Raw genomic sequence first — 22256 nt, 5'->3', positions numbered from 1 at the left:
ATCTCGGGGTCCTGGGAACCAGTCCTACATGGGGCTCCCTGCTCAGTGGGGAACCTGCTTCTGCCTCTGCCTGCTCCTCCCCCACCCCCGCTCATGCTCTCTCACTCTCTCTCTCAAAGAAATAAATAAATAATCTTTTAAAAAAAGGGGGGCACCTGGGTGGCTCAGATGGTTAAGCATCTGCCTTCGGCTCAGGTCATGATCCCAGGGTCTTGGGATAGAGCCCCACATTGGGCTCCCTGCTCAGCGGGGAGCCTGATTCTCCCCCTCCCTCTGCTTCTCCCCCTGCTCATGCTCTCTCTGTATCTCTGTATCACGAATGGATTAAAAAAAGGAAAAAAAAAGGAAGAAGAAGCGACAGCTGAAGAAAGAGCAAGGAAGAACATTCCAGGCACAGGGAGCCACCATGTGAAGACCCCAGGGCAGGCACAAGTGCCCTGGAGAATCAACTCCAGAAGGCCAGTGTTCCATGGGGTAGTGGAGAACAGGATGGTCATCATCCAGTTGCTGCAACCAGATTAGGGATGTCCAGCAAAGCTCCACTGAACAACTGTGACATAGCAAGGACAGCACAGGAGGTGACAGGTTGAGTGCTCAGCTCAGGGCTTCTGCCCACTCTTGGCAGGCACCATGTGGCAGGCCCACTGAGCACTCCTGCTTCAGAATCACCTCCCTCCCCCGATCTCCCAGTAGAAACTACAGAACCAGTGAAAGGTGAGATGATGTCATTCTTCAAGGGAACCCCAGATCTAAACCCATAGGGCAGGGCTGACTCCCAAGGCCAGGCAAAGCCATTCCAATAGCTGAAAGATACATCTCCCAATCCTCATTATTCACCCCGAAACCACACTGTGTCTCCATGGACTCCAAAGGCCTGTGCAGTTCGGGTGACACATTTTCTACTTCAAGGGCACTGACTGGTAAAATCTCCATGGCGAGACAGAACACACTCTGTCTGTTGGGTGATATCACCATGTTCTCCAAGAACAATGGCTGGGTGCTTGGTGTTTATTTCTCTACCCAGCAGGGGCCTAAAACCAGGGAAGTGGGCTTCAAAGATGAACCCACCTTTCAATGTCCAAAATCCTCACACTGCCACCTGCTTCCAAGTGACACTTCTCCCGCTACACTAAAAGCCAGCTCTAATGGGCTCCCACACCTATGAAAAGCACCCAACATACTGTCCAACATAAAGTGAACCCCTGTAGAGTTCCCCTTCCTGCCCTTCCTTCTGCCTTTTCCATTTTCTACCATGCAAACCTACAGATGTCCCCTCTTCCACGCAGAACATGCAGGCCCATGGAACCTAATGGGCAAGGTGCCTCTTCAAATAGCTGGGAGAGTAGCTTCACGAAAACTCTGCTGTAGACATTCTTGGATGAGGTTTGGTTGCCTCCTCTGTGTATTCTCTCTACAGACATGATGGCTTAAGAAAGTGAATATGGAGTGGTGATGCCAAGGTCAAGGTTTTGTGTTTTTTCACTTTTTTAAAATCAGTTAACATAGGGAGTATTATTAGTTTCAGAGATAGAGTTTAGTGATTCATCAGTTGCATATAACACCCAGTGCTCATTCCATCACATGCCCTCCTTAATGTCCATCACGTGCCCTCCTTAGTGTCCATCACCCAATTACCCCATCCCCTCACCAACCTCCCCTCCAGCAATCCTCAGTTTGTTCCCTAGAGCTAAGTATCTCTTATGGTTTGCCTCCCTCTCTGATTTTGTCTTTTTATTTTTCCTTCCCTTCCCCTATATTCATCTGTTTCGTTTCTTAAATTCCACATAGGAGTGAAATCATGATATTTGTCTTTCTCTGACTGACTTATTTCATTTAGCATAACACCCTCTAGTTCTATCCACATCGTTGCAAATGAAAGATGGTTGAGTAATATTCCATTGTATTATAATATACATATATATATACTTTATCCACTCATCTTTCGATGGACATCTGGGTTCTTTCCATAGTTTGGCTATTGTGGACATTGCTGCTATAAACATTGGGGTACATGTGCCCCTTCGAATCACTACGTTTGTATCCTTTGGATAAATACCTAGTAGTGCAATTGCTGAGTTGTAAGGTAGTTCTATTTTTAACTTTTTGAGGAATCTCCATACTGTTTTCCAGAGTGACTGTACCAATTTGTTTTCCCAGCAGCAGTGTAAGAGTGTTCCCCTTTCTCCACATCCAAGGTCAGGGTTAAGGGAATAGTGCCCATGGGGTTTCTCCCTAATCCTCAACTACCAGTGCAAGGCCAGCAGCAATAGCATCCTTCAGACCAAGTGATTGGATGCCTAGCCCTGGGAGCTGATGTCTACCCTGAAGATGGAAAGACTGCCCACCAAAACCCCTTGATTGACTTGGACGATGTTGTCAGCCTGTTCTCGAGAAGACCACCCATTGATAGTTTTTAATGCTGTCATTGATGCCATCAATTGTGAGAACAAGATGGTGCATAGGGCCTTCTTGCTGTGTAGACCACAGATTAGCCTTACATCAGAAGGCTTGGTATCAGAAGACTCCTGGCTCCTGGACCCACCCCTTACCAGCTGCAGAACTGCAGGCAAGTTCCTGAAGCTTGCTGGGCCTCAGGGGGGTTTTGTGTGTTTGTTTGTCTATAAATGGAAATGTTAGTACTCCACCAAGATTATTAAGAGAATAAAATGAAATAGTGCTCATGGCAGGATCTACCTCACGAGAGCTACCTATCACACTTAAAGCATCTGATTCTCTGTAGAACTCAGGGATTGACTGCACCTTCTATCTCATCATTGGACACTTCTCCTCCGCCTCACTCATCCATATTCCAATATCAATAAATATGCCGATAAAGCCCGATATCCAAAGATCACCAGGACCACCTCTTCATCAAGCATAGTGAGGTTTATGAACTTGTGTCAACACAGGAGAGCACGCACCATGGGCAACCATGGGGGTGCATCATTGAGAGGCCATTCCAGGGTTTGGGCTCATTTTGCGTGATTTTAAAGAGGGCTGAGGAAGCAAGTGTTGTTCTAGATTTCGTGCTGTCAGGGAGCAGGGGCATGTTGCTGGTTGAATATCTTAATCATTTGTATCAAAGAGGCAAGAGGAATAAAGTGAGGCTAGAGCTGTCACAAGGATGTTCATGCATTTTGGGGGGTTTCCTAATATCCGTGTGCTTATCCTGTTCCATTATGGTCCCAGGAAGCCCTTGTCTGATGCTGATAACGTGTCACGTGATTTATGTTCATAGGAGCCACCAGGGCCTACCTAGCTCGTAGTTGCCAAGCCAGCTTCTCTTTCTCAGTATACAACCAGAAGTACCAACTATGAGAGAACTCACTGCCCCTTGACTCGTGTGACTTGTTTACAAATTCTACCTAGTGTCTACTCCCAGCTTTGTCCAGGAAATCTTACCTCCGGTCATTCCGCAGAGAGTACAGCAGGCCAGAGGATGGAGGCTTCTTAATCGTGGGTGAGGAGATAAGACCTTGAGCTGGGATGCTCTAGGGCTCAGGTGTCTGGATGGACAGAGGCTCTCCAAGGTTGGTGTCAGGATAGGAAGAGGTTGGCCTCAGTGTCTGTCCTTCACGACTGTGTTTGCCAGCCCCAGGCAGTGGAGAACCAACCCCTCCTGGATGACCTCACCTGCAGGAAGATGCCTTGCCTTTCATGGAGCCAGGAGAGCCCGTCTGAGCCACTTGGGAAGGAGCATTGACTGGGGAGAGAGGAAAAGTGAATCTGACACCCAAGGGCTGTGTGACCTCGAGCAAGTTCCTTCCCCTCTCTGGACCTCAGTGTCCTTGCAATGGTAAGAAGCAGGTTAGTTCCTAAGGTCCCTTTGTCTGGCATCCCGGGGAGCCTAGGAGATCAACATATGGCCAAGCGGCCACTCCCCCCATTGAAGATTTGGGCTGGTGGCAGGAAGAAAGCAGAAAGCTGGAACCAAGAAAGCTGAGCCAGGAAATCTTGTCTGACTCACCATTTAAATTAACATCAGCCCCTCAGGTGTCGATGATAATGTTCCCTGGTGTGTGATAATAGGTGACATTTACCCAGTGTTCATGATGTGCTAGGCACATGGTTAACCGTGTAATTCTCACAACAACGCTGTTGGGTAGACAATATTAGTATTCCCATTTTATAGATGGAGAAACTGAGGCGTAGGGTTATTAAGTCACTTGCCCAGGGTCCCACAAGCAGTAAGGGGCTCCGTTGGGGCTGGCACAAAGGCAGTCGGTCTCCCAAGTCCGTGTTCTCAACCATCCCCGATACGCCTCCCTGAAGTGCAGATAGTCCTCAGTCCTCATCTGCTCCTTTGATTTGGAAGCCTAGAGCAGGGGTCACAAGCTATGGCCTGAGAGCCCCAAAGACAAATCAGCTGGCCAACTGTGTTGTAAATAAAGTTGCATTGGCACAAAGCCATACACGCTTATTTATTGTCGGTCTTTCGAACAACCCCGGCAGAGCTGAGTAGATGCAGCCGAGACCACACGGCCTGCAAAGCATAAAGCCTCAACTGTCTGGCCCTTTGCAGATCCAGGTTGCCGGCTCCCAGCCTAGAGTGGGCACTGCCCGCCAGCCAAGGCAGCTGTCACTTGCCGTGTGACCCCCAGGTAAGTTGCGTTTCTAAATTTGTTTCCTCATCTGTAAAAAGGGCTTATTTGGGGAATTTGGAGAGCTCGTGCATGCAGGCACAAAAATGCTTGACCCAAGGCAGGTGCTTGATAAGGGGTAGCTGCTGTCTTTGCTAGCAGGGTGATGAACATCATGACTGATTCCTGTAACACCACAGAGGACAGGGCACGGACATTTATCACCACCTCATGCATGGGGAAACCCAGGTCACAGGAGTGGAAGTGGTTTGCACAAAGTTTCGTGAAGAGTAGGAGGCAGAGGGGCACCTGGGTGGCTCAGATGGTTAAGTGTCTGCCTTCAGCTCAGGTCATGATCTCAGGGTCCTGTGATCAAGCCCCCATCGGGCTCCCTGCTCCGCGGGAAGCCTGCTTCTCCCTCTGCCTCTGCCCCTCCCCCCTACTCGTGCTCTGTCTCTTGCTCTCTCTCTCTGTATCGCAAATAAATAAAACCTTAAAAGAGAGAAAGTAGGAGGCAGAGCCCAGATCTTCCAAGTCAACGTCCCACCTTCTTTGTCCCCCTTCCCCAGCCCCTCCAATCTGTAGCCTTGGTCCTCCTTTGTGTCTGCTGACGTGTGGAGCGGCCCATCTGTGTTTGTGCGTTTTCAGTGTCTATAACTATCCACAGCCACGCAGAGCTTGCTGGCATAGACATTTGTCAAAGATGACATGCCAGTCATCCATGCCACGGGAGACAGTGAGAGATGTGCTCTCCAGCGCCGCTGTCCAAGCAGGCGAGGTTGGATGGGGCCCTGGCTCCTGCTTGGCCCGGCTGCACAAGGAGCCACAGACCAGGCAAGAGACAGATGGCAGCCTGGTCAGTGGACACGGCAGCTCAGAGCATGGAGTGCAGAGGAAGCCAGGAAACCAGGCTCTGGTTGGTCCCACCTTCCTGCACCCACCCCGAGAGCCCTTCCTGTGCTCCCTGCTCCTCCACACTGCACCAGGCCAGCCCAAACCTGATGTCTGCTTACGACTTCTGTGTGGTCACAGACAAGGAGGTGGGTGCTTTGGGGATTCGAGTTCTTCTCATAATAATTATAATAATAGGGGCCCCTGGGTGGCTCAGTCGTTAAGCGTCTGCCTTCAGCTCAGGTCATGATCCCGGGGTCCTGGGATCGAACCCCGCATCGGGCTCCCTGCTCCGCGGGAAGCCTGCTTCTCCCTCTCCCATTCCCCCTGCTTGTGTTCCCTCTCTCTGTGTCTCTCTCTGTCAAATAAATAAATAAAAAATAAAAAAAATTATAATAATAGCTGACAGAGATTCGCTGCACTGTCCTAAATCTAAGCACTTATCCTTAGCCGTCCAATAGTGGAGGTATAAGAAACTGAGGCCAGAGAGGTTAGGGGACTTTCCCAAGGTCACACAGCAAGTGGCAGAGACAGGATTTGAATCCAGACAGCCTGGGTCCACTGACCTCAAGACTACTATTTGAGGGTCTCAGGTAGAGGGGATACCATCATAGGTCCAGGACAGACAACAGGAAGAAGAAACTAAGGATCCAGCTTCCTGGTCAGGGACAGGTCGCCCTGTTTCTCCACCTGCAAATGGAGCAGCTACGGCCGCGACACAGTCAATGAGCTCCCGGGCTGGCCTCCCTCTGCTCTTCCAGAAACCCCCAACCCTGGCTCCTCTGGCTTTGCACACTCACTGCCTCCACCCAGTGATCCCAACCCAGATCCCACCCCCACCGAGTACCATCTCATAGCTCATCAATCTCTCACCTCTGTGTCCCTGAGGCAAGCTCACAGTCCTCTGAGATTATGTAGGGATGTTTACGGCTAGTGACAGCAAAGGGAACAACCCACATAAAACAAAAAGAAGAGAGACGGAACCAAGCTCTAAAAGTTTCCAAAGTCTTGCTCAAAAACTCCCTGTATGAGAATTCACACACTCAGGACGAGCCGCTCCCTCCATCCTGGATGGGGGGGCCAGAAATCTGGGGCCTTGCTCAGCCGATGACTCGCTGCGGGCTCCTGCAGAGGCCGCCTCCTTTCTCTGAGCCTGTCTTGCCTCAGCTGTAAAATGGGGACCATGACAGCACCTATCCCATACAGTTATTGTGAGGATTAAAACACACAAAAAAAAACACTTAGAACAATGCCTGATACAGAGGGGAGTGCTTGGTAGCGCCGATTATTGTTCTTCTCTGGGTTTTTGTTTACTCAATAGGGAAATGGGGGGGTGGGTTCCGTGCCGTGTTCGGTATGGGCTCCTGGCTCGAACCCTTTGTGATTTAGAGACACTCCTGTGATGCGTCCTTATCTCCTCCCCCCCCGCCACCCTTTCTTCCTCGTACATGTGAGCTCCAGCCAGCTGCCGTACTCATACGTGTGGGGAGACGAGGCTGGAAACTGGGGCCATTACTGCTGTTTTTTCACAACAGCCAATTAGTCCAACTGAAACTTTCCCATCGGATAGATCCACCTCGGTCGTTCCACACACCTGGGGAATCCAAGCTCTCGTGGCCGGGTCCCTGCTGACCACAGCCTGCAGTGGTGGCCCTCAGACCTGTCCCAAAGCTTCAGTATGAAGCAGTCCACACCATCCCACCGGCGTAGACCCAGCCACATTGGCCCAGTGTTTGCAGGAATAAGTAATTACAGCTTCTCTGGGATTCAGGCAGAGGACACCCACGCTGGGAGAGAATTTCTCTTGCTGTTCAAGCTCTGTAAACACTTGAAAAGTCATTTTATTTTTCAGTCTGTGGGCAGGATGCCACCAAACGAGGAAGCATCATTAAATAGAACTTGAGGGATTTTTTTTTCAGCTTTTGGGGGAGGATAGGATGGGGCTCGGAGGTTGGCATTTTTTCACTACTGATGCTTTTTGGATAAACACATAAATCAGTATCATCTATATTCATTAGATAACATACCTTGTTCAATACAAAATTATACGTTTTGCATGATTTTCCCCCTTTGTGATTAATATAAATGACTTAAGTTAATTATGTTTCTCTTCATGGAAAAATGTATTTGTCAAAGTGCTGAAACATCAATAAAAAAATAAACGCTGTCGTTTGAAGAAGGGCAGGATTGCAAACGAGCAGTCAGGGCACAGGGAAGGGAACAGACTCACCTGTCTGGGGGTGGCATTCTGATTGAGTAGGCACACTTTATATTTACTAACAGCGACAAAAGCATTTTTCTTAGTTAAGCACTTGCGGGTCCTGATGAGGTAGATTGATGTCATCATTATTAACAATAATGACACCTCGGGCAGAGAGGAAACAGTCTTCTCCAGGATCCCAAAGGATGCTGTGTGGAATAAGCCTCACCTATCTTTACCAGGGACAACTAAAACTGGGTATTTTATCAGCCCATCCCCCAAAACTGGACCTTGAGAGAGAGACAGAGAGGAAAATGCAGATGATTGGAACCGGCGTGAGAGGGAAAGAAAGGAAGAAAAAAAGGAGGACGGTGTCGTGGAGCCCCAGAGTGACAAGGAGCTGAGAGGTTAGACAGTCCACCCACATCACAGGACCAGTGACAAGACTGATGTCCAGAGAGGGGAAGGGACTTGCCCAAGGGCACACAGCATGCTAGTGGCAAACTTTTGCTGCCTGGACCCTCGCCTTTTCCCTACATTCAGCTGCCCCGTTGCAATCAAGGCCTCCCTTCTCTCTTGAGCAAGTGGGCGATGGTGCCTGCAAGGTGGGAGCGGGGTAGAGGCTCCCTCGACTGCTGGGAAGTCAGAGCCACAGAGAAATCTGGGTTACTGACTTTTTCTACTGTTTCTAAAGTGCCTCTATCCCACCCTGCCCGTCTTGGTTTGAGTTTCCTTAAAGCAGACCCTGAGACAAGATTGTTGGTGCTGGTGGTTTACTCCAGGACAACCAGGTGAGGTGGAGGGGAAATGAGACAGGGGAGGGAGCAAAGTTAATATGGGGGTGGGGGTTTGCTAATGGGGGGTTACTGCTCTGTGCACCTGTGCTCATAGAAAACATGCTTCCACATTGTCCCACTGCTGAACAGGGAAGCACAAGTATTTATTCACTCACTCCTAGAGCCTTTTATGTCCAGCACCTCTGGGTCACCCTGCACCCAAGCTGAGCAAGCTCTCATGATACCAAAAAACCCAGAGAACTATGGACCTGAGCTCATGAGTGGAAATACCAGTGTGCATGGCCATGATCACAGATGCAAGTGAACTGGGAGAAAAGTCGAGATGTGAGTGGGGCAACCATAGTGTCAGCTACACCACCCCCACCCTCCAAGACACCCTCCTTCCCGGCAAATGCTATCATCTCACCTGCTAATCATCAGAAAAAAATTCATCTAGTTTTTGCCATAAGCCACCTCTTATTTTAATCTCTTTAGATATCTTTTCTGTCTTCCCAGATATACTGTAAATTGGCCATGGTCATCCAGTCATTGACAAATATTTCTTGAACACCTACTGTATGCCAGGCCCTCTTTAAGGTGCTAAGGAGATAGCACCAAAGATAGAGAAAATTGTCCCCACGGATGTTGCAATTTAGTGGTGGAGATAGATGATAAATAAATACTACAATTTCAAGTGATCAGCAAGTGACCCAAAGGAAAACAAAACGGGTAAATGGGATAACTGCAGTGGGAGGTAAGGGTACTTTGGGGACATTTGAACAAAAACCTGAATGAAATAAAGGAATAAGCCTTGCGAGAATCTGGTAAAAGAGGGGCGCCTGAGTGGCTCAGTCATTAAGCAACTGCCTTCAGCTCAGGTCATGATCCCAGGGTCCTGGGATCAAGCCCTGCATCGGGCTCCATGCTCTGCGGGAAGCCTGGTTCTCCCTCTCCTACTCCCCCTGCTTGTGTTCCCTCTTTTGCTGTCTCTCTCTCTGTGTCAGAAAATAAATAAAATCTTAAAAAAAAAATTAAAGAATCTGGTAGAAGAGTATTCAGTTAGGGAGGAACAAGAATAAGCTTGGCTTATTTAAGGAATAACAAGAAGGCTGCTATCATACTCAGTGGAGTGAAGGAGAAGGTGGTAGGAGCTAAGGCAAGGGAGAATCAGATTGTGTAGGATCTTATCTTTAAACAATGCCTGATACAAAAACAATACTCAAAGCAAGCTGGCTTGATAGATAGAGGGGTTGGTGGATGGAGGGATGGATGGACAGACAAATGGATGGTGGATGAATGGATAGATGTATGGGTGAGTGAGTGCATGGAAGGGGTAGGTAGATGGATGTGTGGGTGGGTAGATGTACAGATAATAATGATACACCAAAGTTTAAAGAAAGAAGAATATAGAGCAACCACTACGAAGAATGTAGTACCAACTGTGCATTTAAAGCCAGACTTTGCAGAGTAAGTAAATTCTGGACCAAAAGTATCTAATGAGTAAGTCATTAGGCCAACAAGGCCATACGGGCAGAAACATCCGCTTCTGGGCCTCAGCCAATGAGAATCCTAGAAGGTTGAGTGTTTTTATTTTTTGTGTGTGTATTTCCTGGAGGTACCTGGCATTCCCCCATGGTGAGTATCCAATGGCACTAAATAGTATTACAGGAGTATTAATTAAACTTTGGTGGCCAGAAGCTAATAAATTATCCCTCCTGTTATATAGTACCGTGTTTACTAATCAAGGCTCCAACTTTAATCCCAGTCTTTTAAGTAAAGTCCATTAGTAAGGCATATGGAGGAGGCGATGTGCACATGGGTGCGGGTACAATTCAATCCAACAGTTCTTTATTGAGCACATACTAAGTACTTAGCAAGTTGGAAAGAGGAGAAAGTGGTAGTGAAAGGCGTGCAGGCACTTATGCCATGAAACAAAGCTCATAATCACATAAACACCTGAGGAACAATAACACATTTAACAGTCACTCTCCAACTAACTGGACTATTTCATTAGTCCTTTCCCACCAAGTTTTATTTGGGAAAACCAAGCCAATCATAAGAAACTCTCTGGTTCTTTTTAAAATCAAAACAGACAGGGTATCCTGTGGCCTAAATTCCAACTCAGCTGGATACCTTTGGGAAAGCTTCCTAAGCCATCTGAACCTCACTATCAATCTCCCTGTGGATGAAAGGCTATTCTTATCCAGGAAGTCTCTAGATTCCAGCAGTAATGTTTTCTCATCTGCGATCTTCTGGACCTCTGGGCCCAGACCGTAGGAATGGGCTTCCAGAATGATGGCTCAGTGTCACACTGAGATTTTCTTTCACCAGAGAAAAATACCATTATGTTTACGAGAGTTTGTCATGAGTCTTCAAAGGGGACCAACAAGATCTGCTCACAAGCACAAGTAGTTATAACGCAAAACACTACATGTGGGCTGAGGCAAGTTGGAGAAAACCGAATACTACCGAAATTTAGAGAAAAGTGGGCTATATTTATGGGATAACTGGGTGGGAGGCATTTGACCTGGACCCCCAAAGACTGGGTAATCTTTTGAGAGCAGGAGAAAGGGGGAAGGAAAGCACTTTGAGGAGAAATTCTCCTCCATTCCTACCTCCTTGGGATGCTACCCTACCAGCCTGTGATGTAGCAGCCACATTGAGGCCATGAGGCATCACAAACACAGGCAGAGTGGCAGAGCAGGAGGATGGAATAAACCACAATTGTGGATGAACTGGATAGGAATAATACACTATGATGGCCTTCTTCCAGCCTTTTGTTAAATTAAAGCTTCCCGTTTATTCTACTCTTAGCTATTTGTAGCTGAAAGCATCTCATTCTTACCTACCCACTGTGGCACTTACCCATCGTGGTACTCTTTTCTAGGTGTATGTGATTGACCTGTATACTTTTCGGTTCTTTCTTTCCTAGGCTATAGCCCCTTCATCCCTGTATCCCAGACCCTCCCACGTGAGCTTTTTCCTTCCAGCTCTCCTAGAACTTCTCCTTCCCCACATATAGGTGCTCAGATCATGAGTGATGAATAAAGGAATGAAAGAAAGGCCACTTAGAAATCTTGCCTAATGCCAATAAAAACCACGGCCCCTCAGGAATTGCTTTGCAAATATATTTTGTCATTAAGCCAGATAACTCTGGCAGTGACCTAAAAACAAACATTTGAAACAGGCACAAGAGATTTCTAAAAATTACAACACTTAGCACCGAGCGGGGAAAATATATTTAACCAAAACAGCACCTGCAGGAGATATTAACATTCTCAAATTCAGGGCACTTTGAGCTTTCACAGTATTAACACACAGTACAAACCATTTAGACATTAGAAGTTTCAAAGTGAGCTTTTAAAAACTTATTTTTTTAATAGACGAGATGTGCATACACACATGTGCGTGCGCGCACACACACACACACATACACACATGAGAGCACTAGGCTTTCACACTGCCATCTGCCTCTGGTGCTGACTCGTTGGCCACCATCAATCTTTCCTGGTGCTGGAAAGCCTGTGGGTGCTGTTGCTGGGGCAACACAGAAATCTTGGGTGTATTCTGCATTGTTAGCCTCACCCAGTCTCTCCTCCTGATGAAGCCCAGCTAGCAGAATATGCCCTTCTCCATCCTTCCTTAACTAACTGGATTCCAACTCTCTCTTCACTTTCTGGCTTATGCTTCTGACAGCTTGCCTCCAGCCACTTACCAAGTGTGGGAAATCGCGCCCCATCCAGCCAATACTCCAAGCTCCCCAAAGTGGGAGGAACCAGGTCTCATATATCTTTGGTCTCAGCCACTTTCTTGGAGCTCCTTACTCCTTGGGTAAACTCATTTCACATGGGTTGAATCCCACCCGTGTGATGACAGGCCCTGAGTCTCCATCCTCATCAGTGCCTCTCTGCTGAGCTCTGTAACCACAGATCCAGCTACCTGTCTAGCTCACCATGCACACCTTCCAAGACATCTTGGGCCCAACGAGGCTCTTAATCCTCTGAATCCTGCCACATCCTTCAGATCTTAGCTTAGACCTCACTTCTCCAGAATTGTGTATGTATTGTAAATGCTATCTTTTGTATGTATCAAGGAGGGATCCTTTTATACACGTATCAAGGATGGGGCAAGCCTTACTTTGTCTCTGGATATTCCATTAACAGTTGCCTGTCTTGATGGATTTTAAGTCCCACTGGACTAGATCAACCCCATTTGCTCACCACTGTCACCCAAGTGCCTGGCACCACGCCTAGTACATAGGAGGCCCTCAGTAAATATTTGTTAAGGGAAGATATGGGTGCTCCCGCCCCTCCCTATGTGGCCATCTCTCTGCATACTGTTAGCACATGACATACGGCGCTACAGGCTACAAGGGGGCAAAAGCTTGATCACTTTCTTCATGTCAGGTTCTGACTTAAGCTCTTTTCTCACACTACCTCATATAATTCTTGCAACAATTCTGGGAGGTAGGTTTTACGGCTGTTCCCATTTTATAGAGAGAAAAGTCACTTGTCCGAGAACATGCACACGTCCTATCAGAGGCAGAGTTCTAGCCAGCAACACCAGTGAGCTAATCAGGAGGGTCCCTGGTTTGATGTTAGGAGACCTGGGTTTGAGTCTCAGCTTTGGATCTTCGACAAGCCTCTCGGTTTCTCCATGCCTCTGTCCCCTCACCCTTGTCATTCTACCTCCATAAGCAGGTACGAGACACCACACAAAAGCCTTTTACACTGTGTAAAGACCAATTTGACAAATGGGGGGATTTCACATTGCAGATGTCTGCTTTGGCTAACAAAGGAGGTTTTTGGCTAAAGATTTACAGTGAGTCTACAATACTGAGCTATTGTCTCCTCCCTCTCAATTGACCTATGCCTTCGAGACCCTGACTAATGATAGTGACTGGTCCCCAAGACCCTGAAAAGTTAACAGGAAACATCAGACCAATGAACCAGACCCAGGATGTCCTGTATCCTCCAGGTTCTGAGCTACCTGATAATCCCGAGAAACCAGGGATAACAACTAGTAATAGATAATAATTCTGCCACTCTCCTGAGTTGCACTTACCAGTTTGCAAAGCACTCTCATTCATTCTACATTTATTCAACAAATATACATGAAGCTCTATTACAAACCAGGCACTGCGCCCTATACTGTAGGCGTGGTGTTATATCAGGGAGTCAAGATCTCTGCCCTCAGGAAGCTTCTAGGCTCAACAAACATGTTTGGAGCCAAGGTTTCTATAGTACGTTACCATGAACCAGTTGCTTTATATAGAGTAACTCATTTACTCTTCACTGTAATTCTATACGTACTACTATTATCCCCATTTCACAGATGAAGAAACCTACTCTACAGAGGTTCAGTATCTTGTTCAAGGTTAGTGGTGGAGCCAGCTGTCTGACTCACAGCAACATGTTGCTAGCAGTAGTGTTTTGTGTCCACAGATTGGGAAGCTGAGATCCTCACCAGGGGAGGTTCCCAAGGCCAAGACCCCAGGGCTAGAACTTCCCACCATATGGCCCTGAGCCCTTCTTTTCCTGTCCGAAAATCAGAGATACCTCTTCATAGGAGAAGAAACCAACACACTGGCTGCTCTGGACCGAGAATGCCAGGGCTGTACCAACAGGATTTATAGGTCCCAAGGCAACTTGCATCTCCTGTTGGAATGTTTCCTTATCGAAGCAATGGAAATCAATGCAGTAAATACAGTTATAATGAACTGGCCTGCTCACAATCCCTGCCTCTTCCTAAGGTAAAGGAATCATGAGAGACACATATTGGCTCCAGCTCTATCACATCCTACCCCTGCGCCTGGTCCTCCCACTAGGAATCCTCCTTGTTCCTGTCAACAGTATGATGATTGGGGTTTTTATTGGACGCTCTTTGTCACTGTGACTGTGAGGATTCAGTGCAGCTAAAATTTAAGAGCTAGAAGGAGTTTAACTTCTTCCAAGCATCAACAATGGCTGCCTTACCTTCTAAAGGACTGTTCACAGATCTCCAGGCAAGAAGAGACCTAGGGCATATCAGATGATCACCTCATTTCACAAGAGTGGAAACAGGTGCAGAGAGGTGAGGACCACACAGTATAGGATGAGCACAGCTCTCCAGCATCAGTGCATCCCCCTTCCTAGATACACAAGAGTCTTTTCTACAGAAAGGTGTTGACTCCTGGGAAGCAGTGCTGCCCTCCTCTTAGCTTTGGCATCAGACTGCCTGACATTGAATACCTGACCCTGTGTAAGACCTTGAGAAAGTTGACTGGCCTCTCAGCGACTCAGTTTTCCAATGTATAAAATGGGGATGATAATAAAAGTATATGATCCATTGAGTGATTGAAAGCTTTAGTAATACAGAAAAAGAAACAATTAAAATTACACAAAGAGTAAGTGCTCAATAAATGTTAGTCACGGGCATTATCTCAAAAAATGATGTCCCATTTTTTGGTGTCATTGGGGCTAAGAGCTGGTACCAGAGGAGCTGAGCTTTCCCGGCTTACAACTTTGAGGCAGGACGTGGACTCTTCCTGTCCTGAGAACCAGCCTGTGTAAGACAGGAATGGCTTCTCCTTTTTCACAACTGGCAGTGGTGTTCCCTAGATAAATGATGAGATTAAAAGTTCCTGAAGGCCGGAGACAACCCTAGACATCTTTGTGTTGTCTAACACAGTGCTGAGCACAAATGGTGACCTTGCTCCTGGGTCTTTTGGCCAGACCCAAACACTAATATCCTGTGCCTGCCAGCTCATGAAAGCTAACCTGCACACCAAGTGGGGTTCTAAGGAACTGTTCTAGCTGAGTCTCACTAGTTTTTGCTCAAGTTTCAGTCTTGACTCTTTTCTACATCTTTGACCCCTGCCTCTAGACTTCCCAGATTTGGTGTTCTTTCCAAGTTTTCTTGCCTGCCATCTCACGTTTTCCCATATATTTCCAGGCCTTTCCATCCTGTGTATATAATTGATGCAAGGGAGAACTGCTGATTCCAGTTCTCAACCCCATGAAATCTCTCCTATCCTGTCCCCCCACCCCACCCTGATGCACACACACACACGCATCCATCCCAACCCCTTCAACTCTTGCCAAATCAGAAGGCAGACATTGTTGTCATTTCCATCCATTCTCCCCTTTGCCATCTTTGCTTAATTTCTAAGAATTGGGAATGCTTGTATTCACTTTCCCAACATTTCTGTGGTTGGGGTGACTGTGTGACCCAATCTTGGTCACATGGGGTAAAAGCCTGACCTCTTGGAAGATTTTCCTTCTTAATAGAACAGAGGAATCTGTGAAAAAAAATCCCCCTTCCTTCTTGCCTTGGGTACAATTATGTGAGGCCCTGATGTTTGGCCTACAGCCACCAATTTGCATGAGGAAAAGAACAGGAGAACTGCAGAGATACCGACCACAGAACTATCAACACTGAGCTGCTAAATGAACTAATCCTAGAGCCACCAGCTTCTGGATTTCTTATTATAAGAAACAATTAAGTTTCCATATTTCTTAAGTCACCTTGAATCAAGAGTTCTGTCACAGAACTTGCAAACAAAGGCATTCTAAAACTTTATCAGGTAAACATCAGTCCGCTTAGTGCAAACTCCATCAAAGTGTGGTGGATTGAATTTTTAGATAGATTGAAGAACAAATTCTCTAACATGGTCTAGTAGGAGTCTGCATAAAATTCTAGAATCCCAGAATGTGGGAGGAAATTTAAATGTCACCCATGTCTGACATATAGACTAATGGATTAAAATTGTGGGTTCAGAAATAAACCCCCATATATATAGTCAGTCAATTTTCAACAAGGTTTCTGAGATAATTCAATGGGGAAATAATAATCTTTTTACTAAATGATGCTGGGATAACTGTTTATCCACCAGCAAAGTATGAATTTGGAATCCTACCTCACACCATGTGCAAAAATTTGCTCAAATATATCAAACATCTAAATGTAACAGCTAAAATTACTAAACTCTTAGACAAAAACATAATCACAAATCTTCATGACGCTAGATAGGCAATGGTTTCTTATATGGCACCAAAAGAAGCAAAAAATATGTAAATTGGATATCATCAAAATTAAAACCTTTTTGTACTTCAAGAGACACCATCAAGAAAACTAAAAGCCCACAGAAAGGGAGAAAATTTTTGCAAATCCACATATCTGATGAGATTTATATCCAAGATATATATTAAGAACTCATAATGCAATAATAAAAAGACAAGGAACCCAGTTAAAAATCTGAGTAGACATTTCTTCAAAGAAAGATAAATAAATGACCAATAAGATGATGAAAGAATGCCCAATATCGTTAGTCATCAGGGAAATACAAATCACACAGTGAGATACCACTTTATACCCACTAGGATAACTATAATCAAAAAGACAGACAATAAGTGTTGGAGAGGATGTGGAGAAAATGGAACCCTCACGAAATGCTGATGGAAATGTTAAATGGTGCAGCAACTTAGAATAATAGTCTAGTAGCTCTTCAAAAGGTTAAACACAGGATAACCTGCTCAGGAGAAATGAAAACATATTCCTGTACAAAAACTTGTAATGAACGTTCATGAAAGCATTATCCTCAAAAGCCGAAAAGTAGGAACAACCCAAACGACCATCAACTGATGAACTGGTAAATAAAATGTGATCTATCCATACTACGGAATATGATTCAACACTAATAAAGAATGAAATACACGTTCTCCAACATGGCATGGATAAACCTTAGAAACATTATGCCAGGTGAAAGAAGCTAGTCACAAACACATTTATATGAAATGTCCAGAATAGACCAATCTATAAACACAGAAAGCAGATTACTGTTGCTAGGGCTCGGGAGGGGGATGGTTTGGGAAGGGAGGGTGACTGCTAAGGAATAGAAAGGGTAGGTGGCTGCTTTTTGGAGTTATAGAAATATTATAAAATTGACTATGGTGATGGTTGTACACCTCCATGAATGTATTTTGAAACCACTCAATTATACAGTTTAAATAATGAATTTTTATGATATGTCAATTATATCTCAATAAAGCTGCTTAAAAAAAAAAAAAAGTCACCCACATCCAGAACCCAGTCCCATGAAAGTTCTTCCCTGATGGGACTCCCAAGAACTAGAGCCAGTCAGGAACTGAGAAAGCAAGAGTGATTTTCTACTATCAAATCTAACAAGTGAGGAGAGAATAACTTGATTCAAAATGGGAAATCTACAAGAACATCAATATGAGTAAGCAGGATCAGGAGACAGGGTTGGAGGGATTTCCTAAGACAAAGATGACACAGACATGAATCTGCCCTGCTCCAGCACCCATGGGAGACATTACTGCTCATCATGTTCTGCTCTGCAAAACCCAGAGACAGCAGCATAATACTACTTGACCAGCCCTACAGGCAACCATGACCAGCCCACAGGAAGTGGCTCATGGATGAAATATGTTTGCCATTTCCAACGTAGGACAATGGTACCAAAAAGAAATTTTGTATAATGCCTGAAGCTACATTCATGGGCAGAGAAGAAACCTCTGGGGCAATGGAATAATCTATTCCAGTCCCTAAGATGGTACTAAAGTCTCTCTAAGACCAGGATGTCTCTATCTGGACATCTCACCATCGCTTGGGGCTCATCCCATCTTTGAGCAACTGAGTTCTCCCTTCCATCCTCATCCTAATCTGATTTAATCCCTTGGAACCACATGAATTTACTCATCCTACAAGTATCTATAGCATACCTACACCTATTTTTACCTTACATGATTTGTGCCAAGTACAAGGCCCTAAGAGGGCTGATGGGAGAAAGGGAGCCAATACATCATATGTATTCTGTATGAGTTGATTCAGTTCATTATTTTTCCTCTACTAGTGGGCTGAAATCTCCTTCTCAGCATGGTTTCCATGGTGGGGGAAGATGGTATGAATGCATGCGGTGTCTGGGGAAGCACCAAGAATCAGGGGGGCATTTAATTCATATAAAGCCTTAAATATCAATAACAAAAATGAAAGTACCATAGACTCTCTAACAAAGAGACAAATAACAAAGGGGGAAAGTTCTATCAAGAACATATAAATATAAAACAAGAAAATATAAAACAAAACAAGAAAATATAAAACAAAACAATGGAACTTTGTTTTTCATCCATAAACCTAGCAATTAGTTTAAAATATAATATTCAATGCTGGCAAGGTGTGGTAAGATAGGCACAAATACATGTTTCTTGTTGGAATAAAAGCTGGTACATCTGTGAAATGCAGTTGAACGATAGGCTCTTTCCTGCAGACATGCCACCTTTATGCTTAGAACACAGACGTTCAGATAGGTGTTTATGGTATAAAAGATGTTCATCACAAGTGTTTTTGTACAAGCCACAAATAGAAAGAACTCCAGGGTCCCGCAAGAGGGGAATGGTTACATCGATTATTATAATATCCACGTTAGAATCCATCTTGAAATAGTTGAATGGCATGGGGAAATGCTCTCAATATACTGTTACACTTAAAAGTCAGGCTCAAACATCAAGATGTGGTTAGTTTTTAATTATGTAAAGTCTTCACCTGTCCATGGAAATTCGACTGGAAAGAAACACCACAAAGTGCTGACAGCTGCAGTTCCTGGATAGTGGAGTGGCCGATAATGTGTATCTGCTTCTTTATTTTTTTCTGAATTTTCCAAATTTCCTCAAATGATCTTGTGTTGTCTTTTTTCTTTTTTTAAAGGAAAAAAAGAAGTGATATTATGGGGGAGGGAAAGAAGGAAGGAATGAAGGAAAAAAGGGAGGGAGGGAGGAAGGAGTCAAGGATCTTAATCACTAGGGCCCCTTCTATTACGAGTTGCGTCTTCAGAGGCCTCATTGATAAAACAAGGACAATTGTATCTAAACTGCCTCATGGAATTACTTTGAATATACAGTAATAAAATGTATGTGACATGCTTTGTAAATTGTAAAGCACTTTACAAATGTTAGCTGCTGTTAAAATTATAACACAAAATTAACTCCAACAATCAGAGAGAAAAGAAATCCAGAGTAAAATACCTCAGGCTTTGAGTAGGAACTAAGAAAATACAAGAATGAGCTAAGTATAGAAAGAAGGAAAAAGGTCACAGGAATCCTGAAGAATTTTCACTAGCATCTCTCAGGAAGTCCAGGAAAAACGTTTAAGAAGCAAAAACAAACAAAATCCTTACAAGGCAACCAAATGTCACAGCACTGCTGCTTGGTCACATAAGAGTTTCTGTCCTTGTTTAAAAAAAAAAATCTGAAAACGGAAATACTCATTCAAATCAGGGGAATGAAGAAACTCACTCATTGTGACAGACAGATGAAAATCAGAATTAACTAAGGTCATGTATTGGAAAAGTGTCTTGCAAGATCTGACTTGGCTCCAAAAGTAAAAATAAGCACCCCAAGGGAGAAAACTGATGAGTGAGAGAAGGTTCTTAATTATCATGAGGCCAGGACTGGAATTAGAAATGACAAGGACCCGGCAAAAGGACTTGAATTCTCTACCTTGCAAGGGAAGAGGCTTGTGGCCTGCCACGGCTGGCCATTCCCTCAGTTTTGAAACTCTCTCCTGTTCTAGTTTCTCAGACCCTCACGTGTCCTGCTTGCCGGCAGCTACTTCTCCAACTTCCCCTCCCCTTCCTGACCTTCCAGGATCCTTGTTTCTCCCTGCTCTTTCCTATCCCAGCTTTCTCGCTGTTCCCAGTTAACACCTACAAGCTTCCCTTTTCCCCAGGGTCCTTTTCCTCAACTCCCACATTGTCTTCCCTTAGAAACCCTGCTGCCATGCCACACTAAGCTTGCCCAAATCCAAATGCATCTTCTTAAAAACCAACCAAACAAAAACTGGTTCAATGGATCCTCATCTGCTATTCCCAATAATAGTTCCCACTAGAAACACCAGCTTGCTCTTGTGCTTCTTCTTCTCTTCCCAAATCAAAATCACCATGTCCCAAATCCCACTGCCACATCCTCTCATATTTTTCTTTTATCAGGGATGTGTCCTGCCCCTGCCCAGTCCAGATCTGTATAAGCTACTCCAGCAGCCTTCTGATTGGTCTGCTCATTGCCCCAATCTCTTCTAAATGCCACTGTCAAGAGAGCTTCCTAACACATCTTTTCCTGACTTGGATTCTCCCAACCAAGGCTTTCAATGACTATTTTATGCCTATTGGATAAAGAACAAATGCTTTGCCTGGCATTCAGAGCTGTTGAGCCCTAGCTAAATACTGGATGAATAGCCTGACCAAGTCTAGTTGAAGGGTTGGGTCAAGGATGGTGGCCAAGATTAGATTTCAAGTGTGAAGCCTAGGGTTACCAGTTGTCAAGAGCTCACTGAGTGTGGGCAGGGTTGTTAATGGTCCAAAAAAGGTCAAGTCTAGAGAGGGTATGTAATTGCCAACATCTGAACACAAAGAACAACATCCCAATGTGGATCAAGGAAATGGAACCATTCCAGAGATGTAAAGGAGTACAAAGATAAGAAGTAGAAGGGTGAGCTCCAGAAACAAGGACTAGTTGGGCAGTAGCTGGAGTGGGGGCCAAAGAGACTCTTCAGCACAAGCAAGTCAGAAATGTGCTTGCTCAGAGCCCATGAAGAGGATATAGGGAAACATGGCATATCTGAAGCGAACTTTGCTGGGAACTTGCTCCATACATAGTGCTTACCCTTCTCCATGCATGTAAGGCAAGCTACAGCTTCTGACAAACTCAAGAGTGCAGCTACTGGAAAACTAACCAAAAGCAGTCTTTTGTGTACATTTCTACTCTGCATGAGCCCACACTCCATGCTCACTGCCCTTCAAAACAGTTGTGTCCCCATCTCTAGTCCTTTCCATTATTTCCCTGACCTAGAATGTCCTTGACCCAACAATGTCTAATTCTCATCCAGCTTTCCTGGCACAACTTAAGTTCCATGGCTATCCCAGTTCATGAACAATTGTTTTCCTTCTGAACTCCATGTAAAACAAGAAGGCAGTGAAAAATTGATTTGCTGGGTCCGAATCTGTGCTACTCCTCTGGCGTTGAAACTGCCTTAGGCTGTCAGTGACATTGGCGTGTTTATGGCTTCCCTTCCAAGGCGATGCTGTTGGCTAGCTAATCAAACACCCCATTCCCAACCTTGCCTACCTCCACCGAAGAGTCTGGAAAGCCTAAACACTCATGTTCTCAGCATGTTTTACTGCTTGGGTGGCCATGTGACACGTGTTGTTGCCAACGATAGATGAACTCAGGTCTTGTATGGTTGGTTGGGAGGAGTGGCAAGGGTAGGGTGAGAGGCGCTTCTTTCCAATGAAAGAGACAGAAACGGTGTCCTGCCCTTCCTTTTTGTTCCAGCCTCAAGCAGAGGCCTGATGCTTGGGGCTGCAGCAGCTATTTTGTGACCATGAGGCAAAGAGCACAAAGATGAGAAGCCAGTAACTAAAAATGGACCTATGGGGCCTGGTTCCTAAGGAGCAGCTAAATCAACATCAGCATTCACCTGCCTCCAGACTGCTTATTATAATAAATAAATAAATTAAAGACTCATTTATTTAATCCACTTTCAGCTAAATTTTCTCTTACTTGCAGCTGAAAGAATTTCTATCATCTTCCTTCCCAGACTGTGAGCTATTTGATGGCAAGGACCATATCTTTTACATCTTAGCTTCTTCTAGCATCTACTATAGGGCCTAGTCCATAGCCAACCTCGATAACCAACTGCTAGCAGTTGGGCAAGTCCAGGAGGGAGTTTTCTACCCCTCAGAGTATCTTTTGAAGCAGGCAAGACATGGGTTGTAGATGAAATAGTGGTAAACAAATGAGACAGTCTAGACCTAAT

The sequence above is a fragment of the Halichoerus grypus genome, chromosome 9 (genome assembly GCF_964656455.1).
Source record: "Halichoerus grypus chromosome 9, mHalGry1.hap1.1, whole genome shotgun sequence".
Classification (NCBI taxonomy): domain Eukaryota; kingdom Metazoa; phylum Chordata; class Mammalia; order Carnivora; family Phocidae; genus Halichoerus; species Halichoerus grypus.
This window is presented reverse-complemented; position numbering follows the sequence as displayed.